General features: G+C 40.7%; 1 protein-coding gene across 3 annotated transcripts in view; it reads left to right on the forward strand.

Moving 5' to 3' along the window:
- MCM9 (minichromosome maintenance 9 homologous recombination repair factor) overlaps positions 1-27,657 on the forward strand; it is a 323,915-nt gene that overhangs the window by 220,136 nt on the left and 76,122 nt on the right. The window contains exon 14 of one of the 3 annotated variants that reach the window (XM_064360753.1): positions 11,199-11,342. The exons of the other annotated variants lie outside the window; for them this stretch is intronic. The gene's annotated coding sequence lies outside the window, so the exon portion shown is untranslated. Of the gene's footprint in view, positions 1-11,198; positions 11,343-27,657 lie in introns of those variants that run through there. 3 annotated transcript variants of the gene reach the window in all.

Genomic DNA, 27,657 nt, shown 5'->3' on the forward strand with positions numbered 1-27,657 from the left:
TCCTCAAGGTCAGAAGGAAGGAGAAATATCAAGCCTGGGACTGTGAGAAAGAGTGGAAATAGATCGGTTGGAGAGAAAGAGCAGAGGGTGAAAAGCATCAATGACTGTGAAGTGAATCAGAGGCCAGGAGGGGTGGCAACAGCTCACGCTGGGGAAGAGCAAACACGAAGATTGACCTTGCTTCTCCTTCACTCTTAAGTGGTGCAGTACAGGACTCTTTAGGTGTCCTGTAAATGGCTAGGATTAAGTAATCTTGAGGAAGTAGCCCCAGTAAAATTGTCATGCCTTTCAATTATAAATTAGATTTAGCCCAGTTGTTCTTATAGAAAAATATGGCAAATATTAAAATCTTTGTCCAAAGACATACAAATGAGTTGATAGAGAAAATCCTACTTCATTTCCAGGGGAAGCACTGTCCAAGCCATGTAGTCTCACCCAAAGCCAAACATCAGGGATGGCTTTTGTTTTTCATTTGCTAAAAGGATGTTTCCTACATTGAAAATCGAACAGAGACAGTCTTGACAAAGTCACCCTAGAGGTCTCAACATATCCCGGTCTATGCTGGACATTGTAAAGCAAGATAGAGAAGGAAATATGTTTTAAAGCAGGGGAGTGACAGATTAAAAGCATGTTTAAGCAAGAGGTGCCTTCTTAATTGTGTGCTCAAATTAAGATGACTAGAATCCCAGTATTGTTTACGTATAGGTTTCTGTTTGAACTTCTGAGGGTACAGAGAAAGTATGATCAAAACGTACATGTTTTATGAGTCCCAAAACCATAGCACATTTGAATGTTTCTGTTTCTAACTGAGCTTTTTTAAAAAAAAAAAAAAAAAAAAATCAGGCTGGGCACGGTGGCTCACACCTATAATTGGAGTACTTTGGGAGGCTGAGGCAGGCGGATCATTTGAGGTCAGGAGTACGAAACCAGCCTGGTCAACATGGTGAAACCCCATCTCTATGGTGGCCGGTGCCTATAATCTCAGCTACTTAGGAGTCTGAGGCAGGAGAATTGCTTAAACCTGGGAGGCGGAGGCTACAGTAGGCTGAGATCACACCACTGCACTCCAGCCTGGGTGACAGAGCAAGACTCTGTCTCAAAATAAAAAAAAAAAATCAAGAATACAGAGGCCAAAGTGGTTGCTTCAAATCTAGGTACACCTGATAATGACTTCATGTTATTGTCATCTTCATCATAATCATAATCACCACCATTGGTAGTGGTGATAGTCAGTAAACATTTATAAAGAATCGACAAGGTTTAAGGCATTGGACTGGAAAAAGGAAAACCAAAGGACTATAAGATATAGTTACTTTTTCCAAAGGACCTGGGATCCAGTTGAAGACACAAATTAACAGATAAATACAGGTTAAAAGTGTGTACTAGTCAGGAACAGCCAGGTTATGCTGCAGAAATAAATAACCACTACATTTCAGAGGATTATAACAAAAGGTTTTCTTGCAGTCTTACTACATGACCGTTTCAGATTGGCATGGGGGTTTTAGTCATTATAGTCACTCAGGAAGCCAAGCGAGTGGGGGTGCGCTACCGACACTAGCTTCTACTATCATTGAAGGAGGAAAAAAGGAAGGTCGTGAATCACCCAATTGTTCTTACAGCTTCTTCTTAGATGTTATACTTGTTGCTTCTGCCTGTAGTTCCAGCTACTTGGGAGGCTGAAGTGGGAAGATCCCTTGAGCTCAGGAGTTCGAGTGGCCATGACTATGCCACTGCACTCCAGCCTGGGTGACAGAGCAAGACCCAGTCTATGAAAAATGTATACATAGGCTGGACATGGTGGCTCACACCTGTAATCCTAGCACTTTGGGAGGCTGGCAGATCACCTGAGGTCAGGAGTTGAAGACCAGCATGGCCAACATGATGAAAACCCATCTCTATTAAAAAAAAAGACAAAATTAGCTGAGCGTAGTGGTGCATGCCTATAATCCAGCTACTCAGGAGGCTGAGGCAGGAGAATTGCTTGAACCTGGGAGGCAGAGGTTGTGGTGAGCTGAGATAGTGCCATTGCATTCCAGCTGGGGCAACAAGAGTGAAACTCCATACTGTGCAAGCCTCCCCCCAAAAACATATATATGTATGTATATGAAAAATAAAAATAATTTATTTTACTCTTATGCAATTTAGGACCTTTTTAAAAAACCACAATCACATGTCTTCAAAAAATAAATTGTTTGCCTAACATGGAATTAATATTGATGTTTTAAATTAATAGTTGAAATAAATTACATGTAATATTTTTAGTCACTATGTTCTTACTAGATTATATACAAAGATTTAGATATGTTTCACTAGTAATTTTTTAACGTCTTTATTTATTAAAATGCTTTACTAGTGGAATAATTTAAGTAATGATTATTGTTAATAATTATGATCTCTCTCACATTTCTAAGGACTTAGATATTTCCTTAAAAGCCCTCAGATATCTCGGGCCGGGCGCGGTGGCTCACGCCTGTAATCCCAGCACTTTGGGAGGCCGAGGCGGGTGGATCACGAGGTCAAGAAATCGAGACCATCCTGGTCAACATGGTGAAACCCCGTCTCTACTAAAAATACAAAAAATTAGCTAGGCATGGTGGCGCGTGCCTGTAATCCCAGCTACTCGGGAGGCTGAGGCAGGAGAATTGCCTGAACCCAGGAGGCGGAGGTTGCGGTGAGCCGAGATCGCGCCATTGCACTCCAGCCTGGGTAACAAGAGCGAAACTCCGTCTCAAAAAAAAAAAAAAAAAAAAAAAAAAAAGCCCTCAGATATCTTAAAAATTTGGGGGTCTTGCATCCCTATGGAATATGTCATCACATTTGAAAATAAATTTTCTGGGATTCTGAAGGAAGGTAAAACAAGTCAAACTTGTTTCTACTTTCATATAAATAATATCATGAAAATAAATAACATCAAATACTCATATTAAGACCTTTATTTAATTTTTTACCTAATAGCTATTGATAAGGCCTTTACTAAACTCTAGATATAGATAGATGGAAACTTTCATTGTTAAAAATATTATCAAGCTACAAATTAGTGAGCACAAAGAGGTGATATCCTTTAACTTGAATAATACTCATCTATGGGAAGCGGGGGTGACAAGATCTTCCCTGGCAGATATTTTCAGAGGATGGAAACTTACAGAGGATTTATGAAAAAAACAAAAAGATTCCACCTCACACCCGTTAGGATGGCTACTATTAAAAAGATAAACCCAGAAAATAACAAGTATTGAAGAGAATGTGGAAAAATTGGAACCTTTGTACGCTGTTAGTGCCACTGCTATGGAAAATGGCATGACAGTTCCTCAAAAAGCTAAACATAGAACTACCATATGACTTAGCAATCCCACTTCTGGTACATACTCAAAAGAACTGAAAGCAAGGATTAGAACAGATATTTGCAGAATGTGCGTATATAGCAGCGTTTTCACAATATCCAAAAGGTAGAAGCAACTCAAGTGTTCATATACAGAGGAACGGATAAACAAAATGTGAGATATATATATATACACATATACATATGTAGCTGAATCATTTTTCTATATATCAGTCTCTATATAAAGATATATAGATATAAAAAATTATTCAGCCTTAAAAAAAAATTTTGACATGCTACAATGTGGATGAACCTTAAGGACATCAGGTGAAAAAAGACGAGTACTATATGATTCCACTTACATAAGGTACCTAGAGTAGTCAGACACAGAGAGACAGAAAGTAAAACTGCGGTTGCCAGGGGCTGGGGGAAGAGAAGAAATAAGAATTTTTTTTTTTTTTGAGATGGAGTCTCACTCTGTCACCCAGGCTGGAGTGCAGTGGCGTGATCTCGGCTCTCTGCAACCTCCGCCTCTTGAGTTCAAGCGATTCCTCTGCCTCAGCCTCTCTAGTAGCTGGGACTACAGGAGGATTTATTCTTTAATAGATACAAAGTTTCACTTTTCCAAGACAAAAAGAGTTCTAGAGATGGACGGTGGCAATGTTGCACAACACTGTGAATATACATACTTGATGCCACTGAATCGTACCCTTAAAAATGGTTAAGATGATAAATTACATGTTTATTTTGTCACAGTAAAAATAATTTAAAACTGTATAAAGACAAAAAAAAAACAGCAGAAATAAATTTAAAATCTTCCATTTTTTGTAAAATCAGCAATCATTTCTTTTCTGTTCGGTTTGAGGCATCTCATTTTATCTTTTGCTCAGAGAGTAGTTCCCTAATGTGATGCTTACACATTCTCCACTGCCCAAACCCGATGGCTCTGCTTGCTGCTACATTCCAAGAGTTCCTATCCTAATTAACATTTCACTCTAATAAGATTTTTTGGCTTCTACAGTGTTGATCTATCAATTGTTGACATATCTTGGGAGATGGCCAGGCATAACTACAGTGGGATGGGCAGCTTTGGAGGGGCTGGGGAATTGGGCTCCAAGAGAAAATGCAGTCAGCGGAACAGGTAGCAGGGTAGGGCTAACCCACAAGTCAGCATGGAGCACTGTGTGGTTCATCACAAGGTTACAGGGTGTCCCAACACGGAATTCTGGGGGGTGGCAACATTCCGTGATCCAACAAGGACTTAGGCAGGGAGAAGGTATTGGGGAAAGTTGTTAGTGTTTATGGTTAGGATGGTCATCCCAAGAGGAGAGATTAGCAAGATCAAGGCAAGGCCCTGAGCCTCAAGTAACTGGGAAATTTGGCATGTTCAAAGGCAGAATTCTTAGCACTCAGAATGCTGGTTATTAGATCTTTCCACAGAGGTAGTCTGGCTAGGCTGACTGAGCCTGACTTCTAGAATGTGGCGCTAAAGTTTACACTCCTCCTGCATTAAGTCAGGATTGGCTCAAGGTTGCATAGGGCATGGCTTAGGGCAATGAGGACTATGGTCTCATCAACTGGTTGACCGTGACTCACGATAAAGTTGAGTCGTCCATTCTAGAAACATTGAGCTTCAGGGTTGTTTGTATTACAAGCAGCTTCTCAAAAATAAGAAGACTATTAGTAGTAAGGAATCTAGCACCCTAAAGACCACAGTGCATGTCAGAATTTATAAACCCACAACACAAAGCTATTTTGAGGTGGAAGCACTTCGTGCTCTGCTCTCGAAGGACAAATCTTGGCAAAACATCTATCCCTAATATTTCTCTGGTGTAATCAACAAATGCTGTGTGCGTCTACCTGGCCTCCCAGACAGAAGGAGCTTGAGTAGAGAGAAACCGTTGACCTTAGTGAGAAGACCCCATAATCAAAACAGTGTTCTGTCTATGAAATATGATGTAATTTTATATGGCATCCACTTCAAGTCCAGAGGGGAGGGTGCACAGAACCCTGGGCTTCACCATAGAGAGAGAGAGAGAGAATCTGAAACACCTGCAAAGAAATCCTCACACGGTTCTCCTTCAAGAGCTTTGGGGAAGTACCTGCTGTGGATGCTGTCATCGCAGCCTCTGAACTGGGTAACGCTGGCATTTTACTGAGGGGGAAACAAAGTCCTGGGAGCTGAAGTTGTTTTCTCAAGACCAATTGTTCAGGCAATGGCAGTTCTGATTGTCATTGAATAGGATCTGACCATGATGGAGTTAAAGGGGAATGAATGAACTCATGCTCATCTGAGTGGGGCTTACCACAGCACTCATCATTGTATCCCATGAAGCTCTCCTCACAGCCATCAGCTCTAGGAAACTTCTGCTCCAGAATGCAGTTGTAGAGTCCTTTAGATGAGCCAGCCTAGCCCTGAGGTACAGTGACTGCCTTTGTCCTTTAGTTAAAAAAGTAAAGTTACAATATGCAGGTGGACAGAGTTTTGTGATGTTTGCTGAGAAGTAGGAAGCAGAACCACCCTCCAGGGAACCCCACTTTCCTCAGCATCACCTACGCACCCTGTTCTCTAGCGTTCAGTCAGCCGCCTGAGTCTCGGTAGTTCAGCAGGTTGGCAGGCTGCATAACTGTTCAGGAGGCCAGACCTCTGACCTCTCTTCCTTTCTCAGACTGGGGTCAATACCATGAACCAGCCGTGGAAGAAAAAGATCAAGTATTTTAAAGAAAAATGTCCCTGGACTCAGAAATGTTCTAATTCATAGTGCGATGTCATTGACCATCTATGTTAGTTTCCTATTGTTGCTGAAACATTCTGCCACAAACTAGGTGGCTTAAAACAACACATGTCAGGCGCGGTGGCTCGCACCAGTAATCCCAGCACTTTGGGAGGCTGAAGTAGATGGATCACTTGAGGTCAGGAGTTTGAGACAGCATGGCCAACATGGTGAAACCCTGTCTCTACTAAAAATACAAAAATTTACCAGGCATGGTGGCAAGCACCTGTAGTCTCAGCTCCTCGGGAGGCTGAGGGACGGGAATCGCTTGAACCTTGGGAGGTGGAGGCTGCAGTGAGCTGAGATCACGTCACTGCACTTCAGCCTAGGTGATAGAGTGAGACTCCCTCAAAAACAAAACAAAACAAAAAAACACAAATGTATTGCATTTCTGGAGGTCGGGAATCTGACATGAGTCTCACTGGGCCAAAGTCAAGGTAATGGCAGGCTTGCTGTTCATTTTGGAGGTGGTAGCGAAGAATCCATTTTCTTACTTTTTCTAGCTTCTAGAGGCTGCCTACATTCCTTGGTTTGTTTGTGGCCCCTTCCATCTTCAAAGCCATCAATGGCTGCTGGAGTTTCATATCGCATCACTCTGACCTCGACTCTTTTGCCTCCCTCCTTCACTTGTAAGGACCCTTATAAGGAAGAGGAGGAAAAAAGGAAGGAAGAAGGGAAGGAAGGAAGGGAGAGAGGGAGGAAAAGAATAAAGAAAAAAGAAATCAAAATATGTGGAATAGAAAATATGGCGCAGCCATCACATGTTTTGAGGCTAAATATTGTTGCAGTTCTTCTACCTACACCTGTGTGCACTGGCTTGTGGTGTAAGATGTATTTTCACAGTGGGACAGTCTGAGCTAGAGGGGCCCACAGGGCAGCTGCAGATGTTTGCATGAAGGGGTTCCCCTCTCAGAGTTGCTATCCCTAATCTGTTTTGAGAAAGATGAATCTGCTTATCTGTGCAGAGGCTTTCGAAAGGACTTGAGGCGACTGAAAGGAAGAAAGGGTGGGAATGTGGAGCAAGGAGATCAATCAGAAGAGGACGAGATGAGAGTTCAAAAGGAAAAAAATAAAGTGAAATGAAATTAAGAACATTAATCATGTGAGACAAGAACAAAAATAGTGGAGTCAGACAAGAAATCAGCCGGGAAGATAAGCTCAGACTCAAAGGCTTTCTTGAGTGAAAGAACAAAGGGGAGCAAATTTAAACTCCAAACCAAAACAACCCTGCTTTCGTGTTCCTTCTTGCATCCACTGAGCCAAACCTCCAACTGCCTCATGCCGCTGCAGGCACTTGTGCCAAAAGCACATGTGAACCACGCTGGACATCAGAGGCTTGCTGGTGCCTAGGGGCCTTGTGACCTCCAGCTGCCCTGAGCTATGAAATCAGAGCTGGAGGAAGCAAATGTGACAAGACCCGGTCTGAGCGATGGGCGGGAGGTGGACCGACAATGCACAGCCCCTGAGGGAGGTTCATGTTTAATGCTTGCGGAACACCCCATGTCCTTGACCCAGATGCTTAACTCATCATGAACTCAGGTGCAACAACGATTGAGCACTATGAATGCAAAATGGGTGTCACGATCTTGTTATGAACAGGGAGAAACTGTGTCTCAGAGGAGTCCAGGAAATGGCATAGGATCAGTAAATGGCAGGGCTGTGACTCCAGATGCCCTGCGAACTCCATGCGGGGCTCTTTTCACCACAACAGGGACTTCCAAAGCATATGTTTGGAGGAGACTGACCCATGCTGATCACACAGAAAAACTGTCCTGGCCATTTATGCCACAGGCTTCCATGCCCCCACCTCTCACCAAGTCCCTGCTCTGAGGTTTGGACAAGTCACTCTGTAGAGGTAGGGTGAGTAGGATACATTTGGTGGGAGGTGGAAAGCCCGAGGACAAGCCTTTCTTCTCTCTCCCATCCAAGTACTAACCAGGCCCGACCCCGCAACCTTTCTTTTCTTTCAGGAATCCAGAACAGGTCTGATGGGTAGAAGAAGGCAGTCCTTTCTTTTCAAGAAGCTTAGGGCCTCCTTTCTTCTCCTAAACTGGAATTCCAAGAAAAAATGTCAATTCACTGCCATACAAAAATTTATGAACTCTTGGTTCTGTGTTATACTCACATCCATTTTGTGTTCCGTTGGCGTAAATACAATGTCATCTTGTCTGCCTCTGCTCTTCTTCCTAGTTTCCTTTTCCATTTCTCTTTATGTCCTAAAGGACCCAGTCCTGCCTGGGAGCTCAGGCATTGCCCAGCAGATTCTAATCGAGAGTGACAAGGAGGTGGCATAAAAGCTCTGGAAAGGACACTCACTTCCAAAGGATGTCTGGGGAACTGAAATGGGAACTTTGAGTCCTGCTCACCTGCCAGATGAAATGTCCTTAAGAAGAGAATATCTAGAGAGACAGGGGCTGGGGGAAAGGTATGCAGACTTGTGGGGTTGAGAGAAGCTGGGTGATATGAGAACTGCTGTGACCTCTGACCTGTCAACTTCCTCCTGAGTGACAGGCTGCTCACTAGGAAAGAGAGAGTGCTGTCCTACTACCACTCAAGAGGAAACAGTAGCTTAAATGAAATTAGGCAGAAGTCTTTACTTTAGGACATAATGAGTTTAATAAACAAACTCCCAAAGTCAGGGGTGGGATCCAGATTCGGGGGTCCTGAAGCTGATTTTTTGCCCTTTCCCTTTTTTAAAATATTAGATGAGGTCTTGCTGTGTGGCCCACGCTGGTCTAAAATTCCTGGGCCCAAGTGATCCTCCTACTTTGGCCTCCCAAAGTACTGGGATTGGTGGCCCTTTTAAGTAAAGGAACACTAGGTTCAGGCAAGGTATATTCAGTGCTGTTCTGCAGAAGCGGAAAGTGGGTTTGAGAGCAGTCCAGGAGCATGTGATTCTGAGAACACAAATCACGAATATACCTTAGGTGTAGAGTTTTGAATGGGACCTATATGAATAAATCTTATGCTTCCTCAGTTTATGGTCAATCCACCTCTGTACTCTATGTTTTCTGCACGTTTTTACCACTTTTTCTTTTTGGTAGGGGAACGGTACTCCAGAGATCATGTTCAAAGAGCACATTTCTGGAACTCTGACCTAGTTTACACAGAAAGCTGCAGGGTCTTTGGTGGCACACGGGCTTTTCTGGGCAGATGGCTGGGCACATGCGATGGCTCCACTTGAGTCCCTTTTCAGCACCGCTTTTCAAATCTCCTGAACAACGCAGTGGCACTTGGACTGGTACTTCTCCAACACACAAAGAAAGAAAAGTCACTTGCACCTGGACTTTGACTCCAAGGGATTAATTGGGTTTTTTTTTTTTTTGCTTTTGATTAATTCTGGACATGACTTAAAAAGCCGAACCATCCAAAAACCAAACCAGGAAGTGGTACCTTCTAAAGAGAATGAGCTCGGCCTGGCATAGTGGCTCACACCTGCAATCTCAACACTGGGATGCCGAGCTGGGGTGATCACCTGAGGTCGGGAGCTGGAGACCAGCCTGGCCAATATGGTGAAACCCCATCTCTACTAAAAATACCAAAATTAGCCAGATGTGGTGGCAAGCACCTGGAATCCCAGTTACTCGGGAGGCTAAGGCAGGAGTTTTGCTTGAACCCAGGAGGCAGAGGTACCAGTGAGCAGAGATCGCATCACTGCACTCCAGCCTGGGCGACAGAGTGAGACTCCATCTCCAAAAAAAAATTAAATAAATAAAATAAAATAAAGAGAATGAGCCAATACCCTGAAAACCAGATCTCTGGGATGCAACTTGGACAGAGCAGCAGAAATTTCTGCTGAAAACAACTTAGATGTTGTTCCTTTCATCTTGCTGGCTTTTAAAATGCTGCTTATTTCTGATTCATGTCACACAAGTCAGTGTGTGACAATTGTCAAAGATGAACTGGGGCTGTGCCTTTAAGAGGACACTGTTAATGTGTCTCTATTACATCAACAATGATGCTCTCTGCATGTTAACTCATCACAGTTGATTGTCAAAAGCATATGCTCATGCTGAAAACTCCATGATAACACATTTGTCAATATTTCTAACTGTAATTTCATTCAATAGTGATACAGGTATCAGAAAGATCTGAATTAAATGTGAGATGACTGGCCTTAAATTAGAGCACAAAGAATTCAGATTAGCTCAGAAGATTTATCAAGAGGGACAATTACTAAGCACAGAAATAGAGTATTATGGGAAGTTGTGGAATCTGTTTATCTGGAGGTTCTTAAAATACAACAATGAGTATCTGTAGAAGAAGATCCCAGGATCCTGATAGAAAAAAAGATAGCTTAATCAATAGGCTGTCAAGGTTAAGATCAAACTCACTAAAATCACAGATACTCTGCTGAAAGCATTCATTCAGGAGCCTTGTATCCTCATATGATTTGGCTGTGTCCCCACCCAAATCTCATTTTGAATTGTAATCCCCATAATCCCCATGTGTCGAGGGAGGAAGCTGGTGGGAAGTAATGGAATCTTAGGGGTGCAGTTCTCCCATGCTGTTCTTGTGATAGTGTGTGAGTTCTCATGAGATCCAATGGTTTTATAAGGCAGTTTTCCCTGCTCTTGCTAGTTCTCTCTCCTGCCACTGTGTGAAGAAGGTCTTTGCTTCCCCTTCACCTTCTGCCAGGATTGTAAGTTTCCTGAGGCCTCCTAAGCCATGCAGGACTGTGCGTCAATTAAACCTCTTTCCTTGATAAATTAGCCAGTCTCCGGCAGTTCTTTATAGCAGTGTGAGAATGGACTAATACATACCCAGGTGGCATTTTGACTCATCAGTGTCTTACTTGCTGACGTGATTTATGTTGTAAGAGTTAGAAATTCCATTTTGGGACACACTAGCCAGGTATGAACTGGCAGTTAACTCATTAACTAAACTAGCGGTTAGTCATTACTAACTCTGCAGTGCCTTCTTACCCACTCTGGTAATTACACTTTGTAAGGTAAGGCAATTATTATTATTTCCAATAGTATAATTATTGCCTACTCTTTTTGAGCACTTACTATACATTAGGGACTGTGCTAATTCTTTACACATATCACATCGTTTTCCCCTCATAACAATATTTTAAGATGTGTATTACATCTATTTCACAGATGTTTCAACTGAGTCTTGGAGAGGCTAAGTAACCTGCTGAAGATCATATAGCAAGATTCAGACCCAGGCCCGTCTGACTCTAAAGCCTTTGCTTTTATATAATACAAAGTGTGGTTAATGTTTTTAAAAGCATATCAAACAGCATATAATGTTAACTCTTATATGTAACCACATTGGGCAGCTATACTCTTCCGTGGGTGCTCAGAAGATGCTGGGACCTATTTTGGACTTGGCTTCGTTTCCACAGGCTTTTCAGAGGTTCACAGAGAATGACATAATTTCCATCAATCCCTGAAAATTCAAGTAAGATGAGAAAGGCCTTCATGGATATTGACTGTTTAATAACTTGAGGTTCTCCTTAGAAAAATAAAAGTTCTGCTGCTCAGTATGTTTAAAACTATAATATATTGTTACAAAAATTCTCCAGATTCTTTAAGGACATGTTCTTGGTGGAAGAGAAACCTGAGGATTATTCAAAGCCAAACCTGGTGAATTGGGAGAATAATTAATCCATTTATAAAAAATGAGGTGTGAATGATAAAATAATGATGTTGATTTTCTTATGGAACATTGTGACATAGGCACTGATTATGTATATTTTATATTCACATCACAAACCTCTGTGGCCCCATCTCTGACATCTATCTCATAGTCCACACAACGACCTAGTAACATCTCACCATTTCAATGACCAGTATTCAAGAAAAGACCAAAGTGATGACCTAAAGAAAATTCATTATTTTAGCAGCTGGTGGACTTGGGGGTAAGACAGATGGTGGAGCTGATGATACTGCATGAAATGTTTCCCCTTGTTAGCAAGATTGTCAAAAATGTGCTCCTCTGCTATTTTCTCTATCATGGAATGGTTGGGAGGAGATACTCTCTTTTTGGTGTCTGTAACATACATTTTCCTTACAGAAGATGTAGGTCAGTGATAAATAGGACTTACATAAATATATTTTGTGCCTATTACAAATGGGAAAAATTTTGGCCCCATGACAAAAGAAACAGCACAATATTCTTTTGCTAAGAATTCTGAATTTATTATATTTAAAATCTTGATTCCGTTTCTGATGCAGTTTGGGTTATTATGTTTGTTGTCATCTACAGCCAAATGCAGCCAAAATTAGGTTTAATTTCTCTCCTTGTCCTCCTTACAAACACTTAGCAGTTCTGAAGTTCCCTTTGTTGACAATGGCTTCATCCTCCTGTCAGCCTTCTATGCTCCTAACCTTTTTAAACCTTTCCCCTCTGTTATTTTGTCCAGAAAATCACCAATTCCATGATTCCTTGTCCTGCAGGATTTTCAAAGCTGTACACTGTCTCTGTTCTCACAGGTTCAGACCAGGTCGGACCTAAGCATTGTTGTTTAGACAATGGAAATAGCCTTATTGATCTCTTGCATCTAGCTTTCTTAGTTAAACCATCCTGGCCAGCAGCAAACGTTCTTTTCATCACTTGCCTGACAAATTTAAATTGGGGTTATTCAGCAAGCATTCTGTCAGCTTATTACTCATCTCATTGTCTTGTATGCAATACTACAGCCATAAAACCCCTTATTGTTCCTTCCTTTAACCACATCCACTTCTGAGGCACCCACACACTCTTCTGCCTGCCATTTTCCACCAAGTGATCCACTCCGTCCCTTTCTAACACTGCCCAAGGTTGTCCTTTGTCATGAAGTTTTCTAGAGCGTATGTGATTTCCCACAACTCTCTTCAACGTCCTTTGATCCCTTAGGCATTGAATCATACAATATAACCAAAGGTGGAAATGAAAAATTTACATGCAATTTTGTTTGCACCTCTACTCTCACCATAAATTGTTCAAGCTTCTTTTGTACAAGAGTGAGGTCTCCATTTTGGTACCACACCCGAGCCTCGGGCAGTCTCTACACACAGGTCAGGTTTCCATCAGCTCATGCTCAGTCCAGGGTCACCTTTTTTTTTTTTTTTTTTTGAGACAGAGTCTTGCTTTGTCGCCAGGCGCCAGGCTGGAGTGCAGTGGTGCGATCTCAGCTCACTGCAACCTCCACCTCCTGGGTTCAAGTAATTCTCCTGCCTTGGCCTCCTAAGTAGCTGGGACTACAGGTGCACGCCACCATGCCCAGCTAATTTTTGTATTTTTAGTAAAGATGGAGTTTCACCATGTTGGCCAGGATGGTCTCGATCTCTTGACCTCGTGATCTGCCCACCTCGGCCTCCCAAAGTGCTGGGATTACAGGTGTGAGCCACCGCCCCCGGCAAGGGTCATCTCTAAAAAGCTCCACATCTTCCTTTAAAACACTGAAGTCAGAAGATCCTTTCCTGTACTTTGTAACTGAAACTTCTCTTGCTGGATTTCATCCACCCACTCAACAACTTGATCTTATTTATAAAGACTTACTCTCTAAGGAAATCATTGACTCTAAATCTGAGTTTGAAAATAATTCTTTCTTTTTTCTAAATCTTATTTACATGTTGAATGGCAAAAAAAATGAAAGGGGATTTGAGATTTTTAGAAAGCAATTTCCGTCTGCAGACAGACAAGCTGTGAAACTACCAACCTGGAGCTGAGATGCCTATTAAGCCATACAATTAGAACATGTTAATTTTGTTAAGTACTTGATATTTGTTAGGTAGATTCATACATATATATATATACTTATTTCATCCTCACAATAATTCTTTGCAATAGATTTCATTATCCTCATACTATAGGCAAAAAAAACAAAGCTCAACACAGTTAAGCTATGTGTTCAAGGTCACTAAGCTACAGGTGGTAGAGCAAGATTGGTGCTTCAGTGTTTAGCCATCTAAGCCCGGTGTTCTTTCTTACTCCTGAGCCCAGAGCCTCTGGTTAGCTCCAAGCCTCCTAATGAGAAGGAGGTGAAGGACCACACTGCATGACTGACAATGCTGCTGAGGTCAACAGACCTATGGGCAATGTGCCATGTTGATTAGATATTAATTCCCAAATGGATTTGGAATTATTTCCCAGTGTTTCATTCCATTCCACTGTTTTGTCTATTTATGAGTTAGTACACCGTTTTAGTTATCAAAGATTTATATTTCAGCATCTGGTAGGGTTAGTTCCTCCCTCATTATGTTTTTCCCCTCAGATTTTTTCTTTGATAAGATAAGCTGTGAATCAGCTTATCTAGTTCACAAGACCATTATGAAATTTTTGTTATACATCAAATTTATATCTTAAATTGGGAAAGTTGACACCTTTTTTTTTTTTTAACAGAATTTCGCTCTTGTTGCCCAGGCTGGAGTGCAATGGCATGGTCTCAACTCACTACCACCTCTGCCTCCTGGGTTCAAGTGATTCTCCTGTCTCAACCTCCCAAACAGCTGTGGTTACAGGCATGCACCACCACACCTGGCTAAATTTTTTGTATTTTTTTTTTTTAGTAGAAACAGGTTTCACCATGTTGGTCAGGCTAGTCTCGAACTCCTGACCTCAGGTGATACATCTGCCTTGGCCTCCCAAAGTGCTGGGATTACATGGGTGCGAACCACTGCACCCAGCCAAGAGTTGACATCTTGATAATATTTTGCATCTTCCTAACAGAACAAATAGATTTTTCCGTCTGCACTAGTGTTCTTTTGAGTCCCAGTACTCATGTCTTTGTGGCTTTACTAATCATAAAGGTAAATCTTTCTATCACTTTCTGAATCGTGTTTCAGTGTTGCTTTCTCTCCCTCTCTCTTCTCTCTTTCAAACAGCACATATGGGCACACATACATACTTCACTGACAGAGTCATCGAGGGGATTTGAAAGAAACTGAACAGAAAGGTTCAGGTCCTTTAATGACAGGCACGTGATAAGGTGTTCTTTCTCTCTGGAGGCGCATGTCAGGCTGAAACACTCAGCAATCATAGGCTTCATGATGCAGGAACTTTTGTGTTTTGTTCATTGTGATTTTTCCAAGTGCCCAGGGCAATACTTGGCACATAGTGGCACTTAATAAATATTTGTTGAGTGAATGAATGAAAAACCCAGTACACGCCTCCCCAAATTCTGCTGAAAAGCAGTTATGTTCACCACTATACTATTGATGCCACCCAAATCCCATTGCCTTTGGTTTATACTTTCTGGCAGCGGAAACTATAGGTATTTTGTTGTAGCAAGTCTGTTGAGAAGAAAAGCATTATACGGAGTGTTATCATTGTCCCATGTTGGTAGACTGACCTATTTCTCCATTAGAGTACTAGTAATAAATGCCCAAGGCTTTATTAAAAATAAGTAACCATATTCCATTTTTGCTTCTTAGTAGCCAAAGCCTTGAGATTCACACTTGTACAATGATAACTTTCAAACTGCATCCCGACAGATCCTTCTTGAGCTGTCATAAGGCCTATGGAGAAAATCCAGTCAACGTGGAGGTTAAGTTATCAATGAACAATTATGGTTCTTCTGAGTCATGTTATAAAGCAAGGCATTGGGCTTCTCCAGTGCTGCAGTGTATCCTGGCTGTGTGGGATGCAAAGTGTGTGCAAGAAACACAGTCACACTGTGGTTTTACACGGAAGCTCAGGTTGCCTCTTATGAATATGCATGATGGGGCTGGATCATGCTCTTGCCACTTGAGTTTACTTGAGCTTAACTTAACCCCCACATACCCATTTCCTGCCTATCATTTGAAGACGTTCCTTGAGGAGGTTTGAAAAAGTGAGTTGTTTCTCCAACTGTGGAGCATTTTCCTTTTTTTAATCTTAAAGATGATGACAAACTGCACCCCGATTTAATTTTATTCACTGGGAGTCATTTGCTAGTCTTATTTTATAGATAATATCGTATACATCTTGCTTAGAAGCAGATGGGAAAGTTCAAGGAAACACCCACTGGAACAGAGGAAAAGTACACTGATCTAGATTGCTATGATGGTGTGCTTGCTGGATTGCTATGATGGTGTGCTTGCTGGATTGCTATGATGGTGTGCTTGCTGGAGTCCCGATAAGCAGCACTGCCGGGGGAAGGGAACAGATGGCAAATGGTCTTTGCAGAGCAGCATTTAGGGTGGTTTTTCTTTGTTTTAGAAGTGATTGTTACTCTGCTTTTACTGTGAACTCTGTGTCCTCCTGAGAATGCAGAAAATAAGCTGGAAACGCTTTCCTATGATTCATAAAACAGGTCACTGGATGTAAAGGGTACTTGGCCAACTGGGAGCTCACACACACACACACACCCCAATTGCTGTTACCGGTTGTCTTCATGAGAGGAAATGGGGGAGGGGAGAGGAGCTCTAGCTGTTCTGTCGCCAGAAGGCAGCGCTCCAGAAAGCCGCATGCGCTGGGAAATGCCAGCATGTGTCGCTCCCCAATCTGGCGTACACACTTAACTCCTGTTTGACATACTTTACAAAGCAGACAGGGACTGGCAGGGGTATTTCCTCTGGACAAACAGTAATGAGTGAGGAAATGGGCAATGTAGGTTGCTATGCAGTTGTTTTGCTGTTGATGTGGGAGCAATGCCAGGCAGCACTAGACACCGGGAATGTTATGATTTCATGGAGGTCCCTACCCTCCCATAAGAGAACCCACCCTCATGGGTCTTCCTTAAATGACAGCAGTTGGGGAGAAATGTGCCTTCGTCTTGATGTGCTGCTCTTGTGAATTGTCTGTTTTGTTTGTTTGCTTTTAGTGTTAGTCATTCTTTTTCTATATAATATTCATATTTTAAAAATTGCTCAACCCTGTTTTTGGTATTTAAAGTTCATGATTTAAGAGCTGATGGTTTTGCCTTGTCATTAAATGGTGAAATAACAGGGTCAAAGTGAGGTTAGCAGGATTTAGAACCCCTATTTGACCAGAGTCTTTCTTTCTCTTGAAAAAGGATAGAGAAACAGGAGGGAGGAAGGGAGGAAGGAAGGAAGCAGAAAAGTCTATTCAAGGAAAAATGTTAAATAGGTGAGATTATTGACTGAATTCGAGTTTATCTGAGCTAAACCTTTTCATATGCTGTTCCCATGTCATACTTTATTGATTCAACAAATAGCTTTCAAGAGGGTGTTCTATGCCAGGCATATGAGAAAAACAACATTTTGGCTACCATTTAATAATAGACTCTTTTGATTCTCTTCCCAAAAAGTTAGTTCTTTTTTCATTATGCATCTCATATTCTGTCTCCACTGCCACTAGAGTAATTAGCATACCTGTGACTTTTATTAACACAATTTTGTTTCTTGACAAGTATGGGTTCTCTTTTCCCCATATCTAGGTATCTTTACTCTAATCAGCTATCCTGGACCACACAACTTAATCCAAGGCCTTGTATTAATCCACACAACTGAATCCAAGGCATGTTGTATTTCACAGTCTCACAAATTTGCTTTTCAGTGAAGTCTCCGCAGCCTTCCATCCCAGTCCCAGGTTGCTTCTAGACACCTCTCTCCTGAACTCCAGCTGCTTGTGTACCCATCTGTCTCCAGACAGGCTGGGAGTAACGTAAGGGCAGGACCTGTGCCCAGTTCATCTGTGAAGTGATGGTAACATAGTCAGAACTTAAATTTTTGCAGGAAGAAATTTTTAAATTTCTGCAGGAAGAAATGAATGTTACCAAAGATATCTTTGTCCATATATTCTGATCTTTTGGCCTTCTATTTTATAGGATTGAACTCTAAGAGTTAGTACCTTGTTGGCTGAAGTCTCTATATATTTTTAAATTTTAGCAGGTGTTGCCAGATTGCTTCCTCCACCAAAAAAAAAAAAAAAAAAAAAAAAACCCGAAAGCAACTCTTTCTCCCGTATTTTCACTAGTAATAGGTTTTATTGGTCTTTTAGATTTTTGCCAGTTTAGTATATTGCAATGTTTAATTTTTTTTTTCCTGGCTATAAGTGAGCTTGAATATTTTTATATATGTTCATTGGTTCAGATTTGCTGTTCTGTGAATTTAGGTTTTACATATTTTGCCTATTTTAATACATATAAATTTGCGTATATTTAAATATATTTACAAGCAAAAAGTAGAAAGTCCCATACCTAAAAATTTTAAGCCATTTTACCTAAAAATTTCTATGTATCCTACAGAAATACTTAGATATATAAACAAAAATAAATGCATAAGCATCTCATTAGCACATTCTTTGTAATAACAAAAAATGAAGTTTAATAAAAAGAAAGTAGTTTAGTAAGTTATGGTGCTATCTGATTGTAGAATAGAATGAGGAGCTAAAAAGAATGAGGTAAGGCCGGGTGCAGTGGCTCATGGCTATAATCCCAGCACTTTGGGAGGCCAAGGTGGGAGGATAGCTTGAGCCCAGGAGTTTGATTCCATCCTGGGCAACATGGAGAAATTTTATCTCTACAAAAATTAGCTTGGCATGGTGGTGCATGCCTGTAGTTCCAGCTAATCAGGAGGCTGAGGTGGTAGGAGGATCATCCAAGCCTGGGAAGTTGAGGCTGCAGTGAGCTGAAATCGTGCCACTGCACTCCAACCTGGGTGACAGAGTAAGATCCTTTCTCAAAAAAAAGCAAAAAACCAGATAAGGAGGAATATGACAAGGAAACACAGGAGGACTGCTGGGAGTAGCCTGGAGGGACCAGTGCTTGGAGTCACAGAGTTGGAATGGCATCCATGGCAGAGTTGTGTTCTCTTTCCAGGAGAGATAGCCTGGGCTCAGACAGGGAGACATGAAGAAGAACTCACCCAAGGTTGGGGATTTGCCAGGCCAATGAGGGGCAAGGGAACTAAGATACTGAAGAGAGTGGTTAAAGGGGTGGCTCATGAGAGCTCCATGGGGTAGGGAAGCGGTGAATAGGGAAAGAATTCCAGGACTGGAATCACAAAGTGAGAGTCTTTTTGGGGTGTAGGAAGAGTAGCTAAATGAGAAGTGGAAGAGGAGGGGATTATGATTGGAGAGAAAAATTTCCTATAAGACTAAACCACATTGATGAGGTGGATGAAAAGGAAAAAAGAATTAATGTTCAAAATATAAGAATGTTACATTCAAAAATGTAAGAAATGAAAGTATGACAAATGTTCAAGATGTAAGAAAAGAAATGTTCAAAAATGTAAGAAAAGAAAATATGACATGTTGATGTTGGCTGATATCTCGAGTTGAGAGGAGAAAGTTAAAAGAGAAGTGAATACTGGAAGACAGTGAAGATTTTGTATAATTTTCAGTTCTTTAAAGTAAGTGGTACATAAAATAAAAATTTCAGGAGGTTCAAATGTATGTTTCATCAGTTGAGGTTACCCTAAGATAAAAGTTGAAATTATATTAAAACTTTCTGAAACTCTCAGAAGACCTAACATCTCCAAAGGGCTTGATTCTAGAAGGAAAACTAGTAGCTTGCCAATTCCAGTTCTGGCTAGGCATTCTTAGAATATTTTAGAGTGGGTTTTAGTCTTATAGGGTTTCTGCTTTCAGAATATCAACAGGTCTTGACAAATAAATCTTTGGAAATTTCCCTCTACTGAAACTCTCCATCTGCATTTCAGGATAGTGATGGAAATGCATAAGCTTCATTTCTGGCACTTTGATTGATGAACTTAGACTTTAATAGGAAGAAAACCACTGTTCTTCTATCTAGAAAATAAAACTAAAAATAATCCCCTTGTCAGAGTGTCTGTGTTCTGTGATTAAATTTAAGGCAACTTACTGAGTATACATTACATACTGGATCCAAGCCCTTTCCTTACAGAGAGCACTACCTCAGGAGCTGGGACACACACCTACGTGGAAGGCTGTGATACTTCTTAAGAAGCAGCTCCCAAAGCTACCCAATTAGCACAGTGCTTACTGTGGGCAAAAAGCTGAGAGCAACAATGTGGGGGCGGGCTTAGCAGGGAAGGCTTCCCAGGCATTGCATAAATGCAGAAAGACAGAGAAAGAATTCATACCAGGGAAGGAAATTATTTATGGTATTGCAAGGGTGAAAAGATTTTTTTCAAATCTCCTGGTATCTCTGTTACTGTGCCCTAGTGTTTGGACATATGGAGCTACCATTCCCATTAAATTATTAAAATGTGCCAGAAGACTTGGAATCCCTCGAGAACATGTTGTGAGAAGGGCTAACACACCTCCAATTATGCCTTTGGCACAAGTGCCATGTCATATTGATGTCTGGAAAAGGATTGAGATTTGGAAAACCACATAATGATTTGTTGTATTGTTTTATCCTTCATTTTGTGCAGATCACACTTACCATGGCATTAGTAGCTTCCTCACAACTCAACAGTACAGGGATATGTAAGAGGGACTTGCTAACTAACTTGATCCCTAATGGAAACCTTTTACTAGGGAGAGCTGGATTTGATTCTGGGGTCAAGGCAAACACCCTTCAATGAGCCCATGCCATGTCTTATAACTATATTTTAAACATTTTCATTGTTCTTGACACATAAATTATATCTCTTCCTCCCTTCTGCAAATTGTATAAGCCCAAAAGGATATTTTGTGCTTATTTAGTGTTATCTCACAGCCTGGGGCAAATTATCAATAAAACAAGAAGCCAAAATCTAAGAAAATGCAGGATATGGAAGAGATGAGAAGACAGCAGCACCTCTCATTTTCTTTTAGAGACCGTTTGGCCCCATGAGTTTATTAAAACAGAAGAAATAAATTGAGAATGGAAAAGGGTGTGTGTGGGTGATGTGGTTACTTAGCAACAGGAAAGCTTCCGGCTGATATTCTGAATTGAACAAAGAAAAACAGGACAGCAGGGAATAAAGGAATGGAGAAAAAATGAAAGAGAGTAAAACAGATGTGGTGGGGAGAGAGGGCTAAGAAAGAGTGAAAAATAAAAGTCTGGGAAAAAGCATGAACAGAAATGTGGAAAATACTTAGAAGCAGGAACACTGTGAATTTTTAAAAATGGAAAAAAAAAAGCCACTGAAAGAAAGGTGAAAATAGCCAGAAGGGCAAGAAAACATCTGCAGTGGAGCTGCTAGGCAAATGGAGGGACAAAATGCCCCAGTGTGTCATGAACTCTCAGCTTAAAACTAGGCTCTTTTGTGATGTGTGAGGTCATACCAGGGTGTACCTGAAGCAAGGGGCCCAGAACAAATCCCAAGCCACCAGTCTGTTGAGTAGACTCAGAAAATGAGTCAGTAGGCAGGGTAGATCCTGGGTTATTTTTATAACATTTTATTATAGGCATGAACCCTTAGAATGACCCTAAAATAACTTGGCCCAAAAGTGAAACCCCAAAAGAATTGGATGTTAGTCAAGAAAACTTCTAATTTCATCACTGATTCCTTTAAAGAGCTTTATACAATGTCATAGCCCAGATTAGGTCAATAAATATTACAGATAGGGTCTTTTCCCAGTGCCCTTGTCATGCCAGTTACACAATATCTTGTAGGCATGTGTGTATTTATTTATGTTACATGACAGGTATAGTTTGCTTCTATATTGGTCTCTTAAAAAGGCCACCATGCTTCCTAGCCCCATCCTCTATATTTTTTGATCATTCACATATGTGTATAAAAAAATTTTGAGCATTTTCTCAACAGAGATATGTTCTTATTCATGAATTATATGCATGTATTGTCTAATAATACATGGGTCATTAGAATATGATATACATATAAGAATGATGAGATACAGATAACTTTAAATATATTTTTAAAATTTTATTTTAATTGGTTAAGAATTTTTTTGGATAAGAATTTTATTATGTTTATTAATGGAGCCTTCACCTCCCCATCTTCACTTTCATTTTCCCACCCAACCCTCACTCAAAATTACCTACCAGATATCGTAATACAAGAGCATGTGTTAGGGGCTCATGAAGCATTTGCAGTAAACAGGAGTGGAGTAGCATTTTCCCAATCCCTGCTCTGAGCCATTGCATTATATTTTACAGGGATGCATGGAGTTACATACTTATATTTCACTCCCATAGAGATTATATGCTATTTCTCTTTTCTACATAAAAAAGACTGAGTTTTAAAGTTATTCCTCTTGGAAAAAGCTATCTGGTGGGGCATAGTGGCTTATGCCTGTAGTTCCAGCACTTTGGAAGGCTGGGTGGGAGGATCACTTGAGGCCAGAAGTTCGAAACACTTTTATCTATAATGTTTGATTTCTAATTAAGTATGATTGAATAACAACACACTTTTTAGCTGGCTTCTTCCCCAAATCCCAGTAAAATGATAGAATATGAATTCTTATGAAAGAGTTGGTATATCAGTTATTTATTACCACATAAAGACTACCTCAAAACTTAATGGCTTAAAATAAGGATTTATTTGTTCAAAAAAGACAAAAAGAAAAGAAAAAATAAGCAAACAAACAAATAAATAAAATAAAGAAATACAGAAATAACAAACTAACCCCCACCCCCCGCAAAAATAAAACCTGATTTATTTGTTTTGCTAGGTTCTCTTGCGGTCTTGTTCAGAAGTCACAAATTTTCACTTCTGCAGCATTCTGTTGGTCAAAGCAAGTTATAAGGACAGCTCGAATTTAAGGAATGGTAAAATAAACTCCAGCTCTTGATAAAAAAAGTTGTAAACAATTTTGTGACCATTTTAAAATAACCACACTTGGAAAATACTAACTTGTTTTAGAAAGTGTAGGTTTTATCAAAAGGTCTACATAAAGAAATGTACACACTACTTTTCTCTCCCACTTATTTCATTTCAACTACTTTGTAACTGAAATTGCATTAATTTTTTTACTTTTCATTTTTGAGATGGGAGTGCAGTGGTGCAATGTTACCCAAGCTGGAGTGCAGTGGTGCAATCACAGCTCACTGCATCCTTGACCTCCCGGGCTCAAGTGATCTTCCCACCTCAATTTTCTGAGTAGCTGGGACCGCCTGGCTAATTTTAAAAATATTTTGTAGAGATGGGGTCTCCCTGTGTTGCCAAGGCTAGTCTTGAACTTTTGGGCTCAAGCAATCCTTCCCCACCTCAGCCTCCCAAAGTGCTGGACTTATAGGCATGAACCACTGTGTCAAGCCAAAATTTTTAAAATTTAGGTAAATGAGAGGTAGTCATTTTGTAGGTACATATCCGATTAGTCATAGTGAATGATTAAAAATAATAATAATATAATTTCCACTAGAAAATAAAAGCCCTATTATGCCAAAGCGGAGCTATCTATGGAGAGTAAATATAAAGCAAACATTAATGCATATATTTCCAAGATAGAGCATTAGCCCTAACAGCTATATTACTGTTATTCCTCTCTGCCTACTGGGTGAGACAGAACATTTTTAGCTTCAATAGATGTTCCATCATATGGATCTTTCCTCTTCCTCCTTCCTAATGGAAACCCCAATTTTATCCAGGTATTTGACATATCCTTATGTATAGGAGTAAATCTTACTAGAATGAACCATCATGTGAATTTCTTCTCCCTTGATGGTGATGGGTTCAGGAACCCAATTTTTTTTCCAACTTTTATTTTAGATTTGGGGATACATTCACAGGGTTTTTATCTGGGTATATTGCACGATGCTGAGGTTTGAGGTATAATTAATCCCATCACCCAGGTACTAAGCATAGTACCCAATAGTTTTTCAACCCTTGCCTTTCTCTCTCCCTCCCCTAGTAGTCCTCAGTTTCTATCATTGCCATCTTTATGTCCATGAATACTCAATGTTTTGCTTCCACTTATGAGTCAGAATATGTGGTATTTGGTTTTCTGGTCCTACATTAATTTGCCTAGCATAATGACCACAAACTTCATCCATGTTGCTGCAAAGGACACAAACTTGTTCTTTTTATGGCTGTGTAGTATTCCATGGTATATATGTATAACATTTTCTTTATCCAATCCACTGTCAATGAGCATCTAGATTGAGTTCATGTCTTTGCTATTGTGAATAGCGCTGTGATGAACATATGAGTGCATGTGTCTTTTTGGCAGAATGATTTATTTTATTTTGAATATATACCCTGTAATGGGATTGCTGGGTCAAATACTAGTTCTGTTTTAAGTTCTTTGAGAAATCTCCAAACTGCTTTCCACAGTGGCTGAACTAATTTAACTTTCAGCCAACAGTGTATAAGCACAGGAACCCACCATTGAAAGCTATCCAATGAACGCCATTTCCATGGTGGCTCTTATCAACGTAGAAATGGCAAATCACTCTGAATGGGAGGACTTGCATCCTGTGGCTTTGAGATTCTCTCTCTCCTACAGAATGTACATAGAAAGCATTATGCTCTGGTGGCCACCGTAACAACAAAGAGGATTCCCACCTGAGGACAAAGCTAATTCCCAGAGAACAGAACAAGAGAATTGAGGAGAAGCAGGGCCACAGCCTGCATGCACCACTGCTGAAGCCCACCTTGCCTCCAGAATCCTTACTATGTTATGTAATAAATGCGTAGACTCTTGAGGCCAATTTCAGACAGGTTTTACTATTTTTAGCCCAAATGAGCCTTTCTGTCTGATGATGCTGTTACTGTCAGATGTTCTCAATACTCTCACCTGAGAAAGTCTAGGGACCAGTTTTGCAAGGCAAGTCACTTCTCTTCACATCCCACTCCCACTGTCTCTCAAGATCACCAGAACTACATGTAGATTCAGATCCCCATATGCCTCAGGAGTTCAATTGCAAAGCCAAATTCAGGAGCAGAAGATGTTCTCAGCAAAGGAATTGAAAGAGTGCTAAGTATGCTGGCATAATACGGAGAATCTGTGTGGAAATGGATTCTGAAAGTACTAGACCAAGGAAGGAAGAGCATAACTATAGATCACATAGAACTCAGCAATAGGGATACGCTTATTGGAGATTCTGGATTTAAGGTGCTGGCTTAAGTAGTTGCAAGTTGTGTAAATTATTTGCTCTCTTGAACTGTGCTCAATAGTAGTTCATTCTAAATGAACAGAAAATGCTAGACATTTTTGTAATAATAAAGGGGAAGGAAGCCAACAGGTTATAGAGATGAGAACGTTGGGGTAGATTATCACATGTGAACTACACGCTTATTCCCTGATGGTCTCCTTCCTCTAGAAAGAGAAAGAAATGCACAGAAAACCTTTTCTTACCAGGGGCACTAGAATTGCATTGGTATCTTAAAAAGCACTTTGGTGGTTCTTCATGTGCTGGGGTAAAAAGAGAATACTTTGTGGTTGAAAAGGGCTCCTGATTTCAATAGTGACACTAGGATGGAAAAGGGCAAGTAGTGCCACCTAACTGGCAAAGTTAAGGTGGGCATGCTCATAATAGCAACAGAGGCTGGGCACAGTGGCCCACTCCTGTAATCCCAGCACTTTGGGAGGCCGAGGTGGGTGGATCACTTGAGGTCAACAGTTCAAGACCAGTGTGGCCAACATGGTGAAACCCCATCTCTACTAAAAATGCAAAAATTAGTTGGGTGTGGTGGTGCGCACCTGTAGTCCCAGCTACTCAGGAGACTGAGGTAGAAGAATCACTTGAACCCGGAAGGCGGAGGTTGCAGTAAGCCGAGATCATGCGACTGCACTCCAGCCTGCACAACAGAGCAAGACTCCGTGTCAATAAACAAATAAAATAATAATAGCAGTAGAGCTGGTATGGTATTCAAAATGATACATCCTTCAAACATCTCCAGAAATCTTTTACATATAATGGAGTTACAAAGATCAAAACAGATGAGCAGCCCACCGGGGGTCTCATTCAGTTGAACAGCAGAAAATACTCCAGGATTAGTGGCTATAGCTTTGGGGTTGTGTTCTTGAACTCAGTTATTCTGGTGGTGTCCTTTTTTTTTTTTTTTTTTTGAGACAAAGTATTGCTATATCATCTAGGCTGAGATGCAGTAGTGTGATCATGGCTCACTACAGCCTTGACCTCCCACCTCAGCCTCCTGCATAGCTGGAACTTCAGGCACGTGTTACCATGCTCAGCTAATTACTTGATTTTTTTTATAGAGATGGGGTCTTGCTATGTTGCCCAGGCTTATCTCAAACTCCTGGGCTAAAGTGATCCTCCCACCCCAGCCTCCCAAAGTGCTGACATTATAGGCATGAGCCACTGCACCTGGCCCATGGTGCCTTTCTGATACTTGCCTCCCAGTCTTTCCAGTGATTTTGTAAGCACCTAATTATCCGTCTTAAGACTCCTTGTATTTAAAATACTTAAAGTGGTCCACTGCACAGAACACAAATGCATTCTAATAAGACCCTGAACCCTCACTAGGATTATTTTCTGTTTCTGGGCATATTATTGGTATAAATGACCTCAGAAATGGCAGAATTCTGAAACTGACTCTCTGGCCTATAAAATGGAGGCTAACACAGTTATCATGGTTAAGAATGACTTTGTGAAAGCTCAGGGGCTTAACTTCACTGTCAAAACAGTAAATAAAAAAGTATTCTATTATACTTCATTGAAAAAATTACTGTAATTTTTTTGTACTACATTCCTAGGAAAATCATAGAGCTGAAGGACACTATGCTTCTTATCACATCCCCACTTAATTCTTCAACTGCTGGCCAGTACAAGAGATGGATGATGAGCCTTAGAAAATTCCAAGGGATAACTGTAGGCTAAGTTAAGTGGCAACTTGTCTTTCAAGTACATATGATCTTCCAAATGTAGTCTCCTTATAGCAATGAATCAAGACACACTGTGGGATATTGATTGCAGGTTTCATCTGGACAATCCTTTTTTTTTTGCTTCAATAAACAGAGAAAGCACATCAGAAGTAGTTTGACTTTACCTAAAACAGCAGAGTTATATTTTCAACTCAGAGTTATGTTACTTCTCTATTCTCTGTGCCATACGTTGCTCTAAAGGAACTTGGCCATCTCATCATCCAGGGCTATGTTGAAGATAATATGCTGATGACTCTAGAGAACAGAAAATGGCTAGTATTTTTGATTACCACCATGCATGCCAGAAAGTAGAAAAAAATCTCATGATAATTCAGTGATGTTTCTTGGGATCCAGTGTTGCTTGACATGTGAGTTTATCCTTTCAGTATCATGGACAATTTATTTCCCATCTCTAGGAAAAAGTACTATGATAGATGGTGGTCTCTGGGTTTTAGAAGCAACATATATCCCATTTTGAATGCCCTTCAGCTCCTTTTCCTGAGTGACCTGAAAGGCTTACAGCTTTGAGTAGGGCCCAGAGGAAGGTTCCAGCTGGTCTAGGCTACAGGTTTCTTATATGGCTCTTAGGACCCAGTAGGACCAGTGGTACTCAAAAATCAAATGAGTCTGCAGAAAGACTGAATATGAAGTTAGCAGCAGGAATGTCAGGGTTTTAGAGCAAAGATATAATTTCTTCAGTAAGCAGCCATTTATTCTTCTTTGAAGGAATAGCACTTGGCTTACTACTGGGCCCTGATAGAAACCAGGTGACTATGAAACACAAGCTGCCTATCATGAACTGAATGTTATCTGATCTACTCAGCTATAAAGTCAGACATAGTCAAGTGGAAATAGTATATATGTGAGTGCATCTGAGCAGGTCCTAAGAGCTCAAGTTTCACATACTGATGGCTCATCTTCCTGGCATTCCTCCTCATGCCACACTGCCACCTTTCCACCAGCCATCAGGACTTCATGAATAGTCCTCTA

Source organism: Aotus nancymaae, unplaced genomic scaffold (genome assembly GCF_030222135.1).
Source record: "Aotus nancymaae isolate 86718 unplaced genomic scaffold, 86718_ANA_hifiasm-v0.15.2.pri h1tg000040l, whole genome shotgun sequence".
NCBI classification, from domain to species: Eukaryota; Metazoa; Chordata; class Mammalia; order Primates; family Aotidae; genus Aotus; species Aotus nancymaae.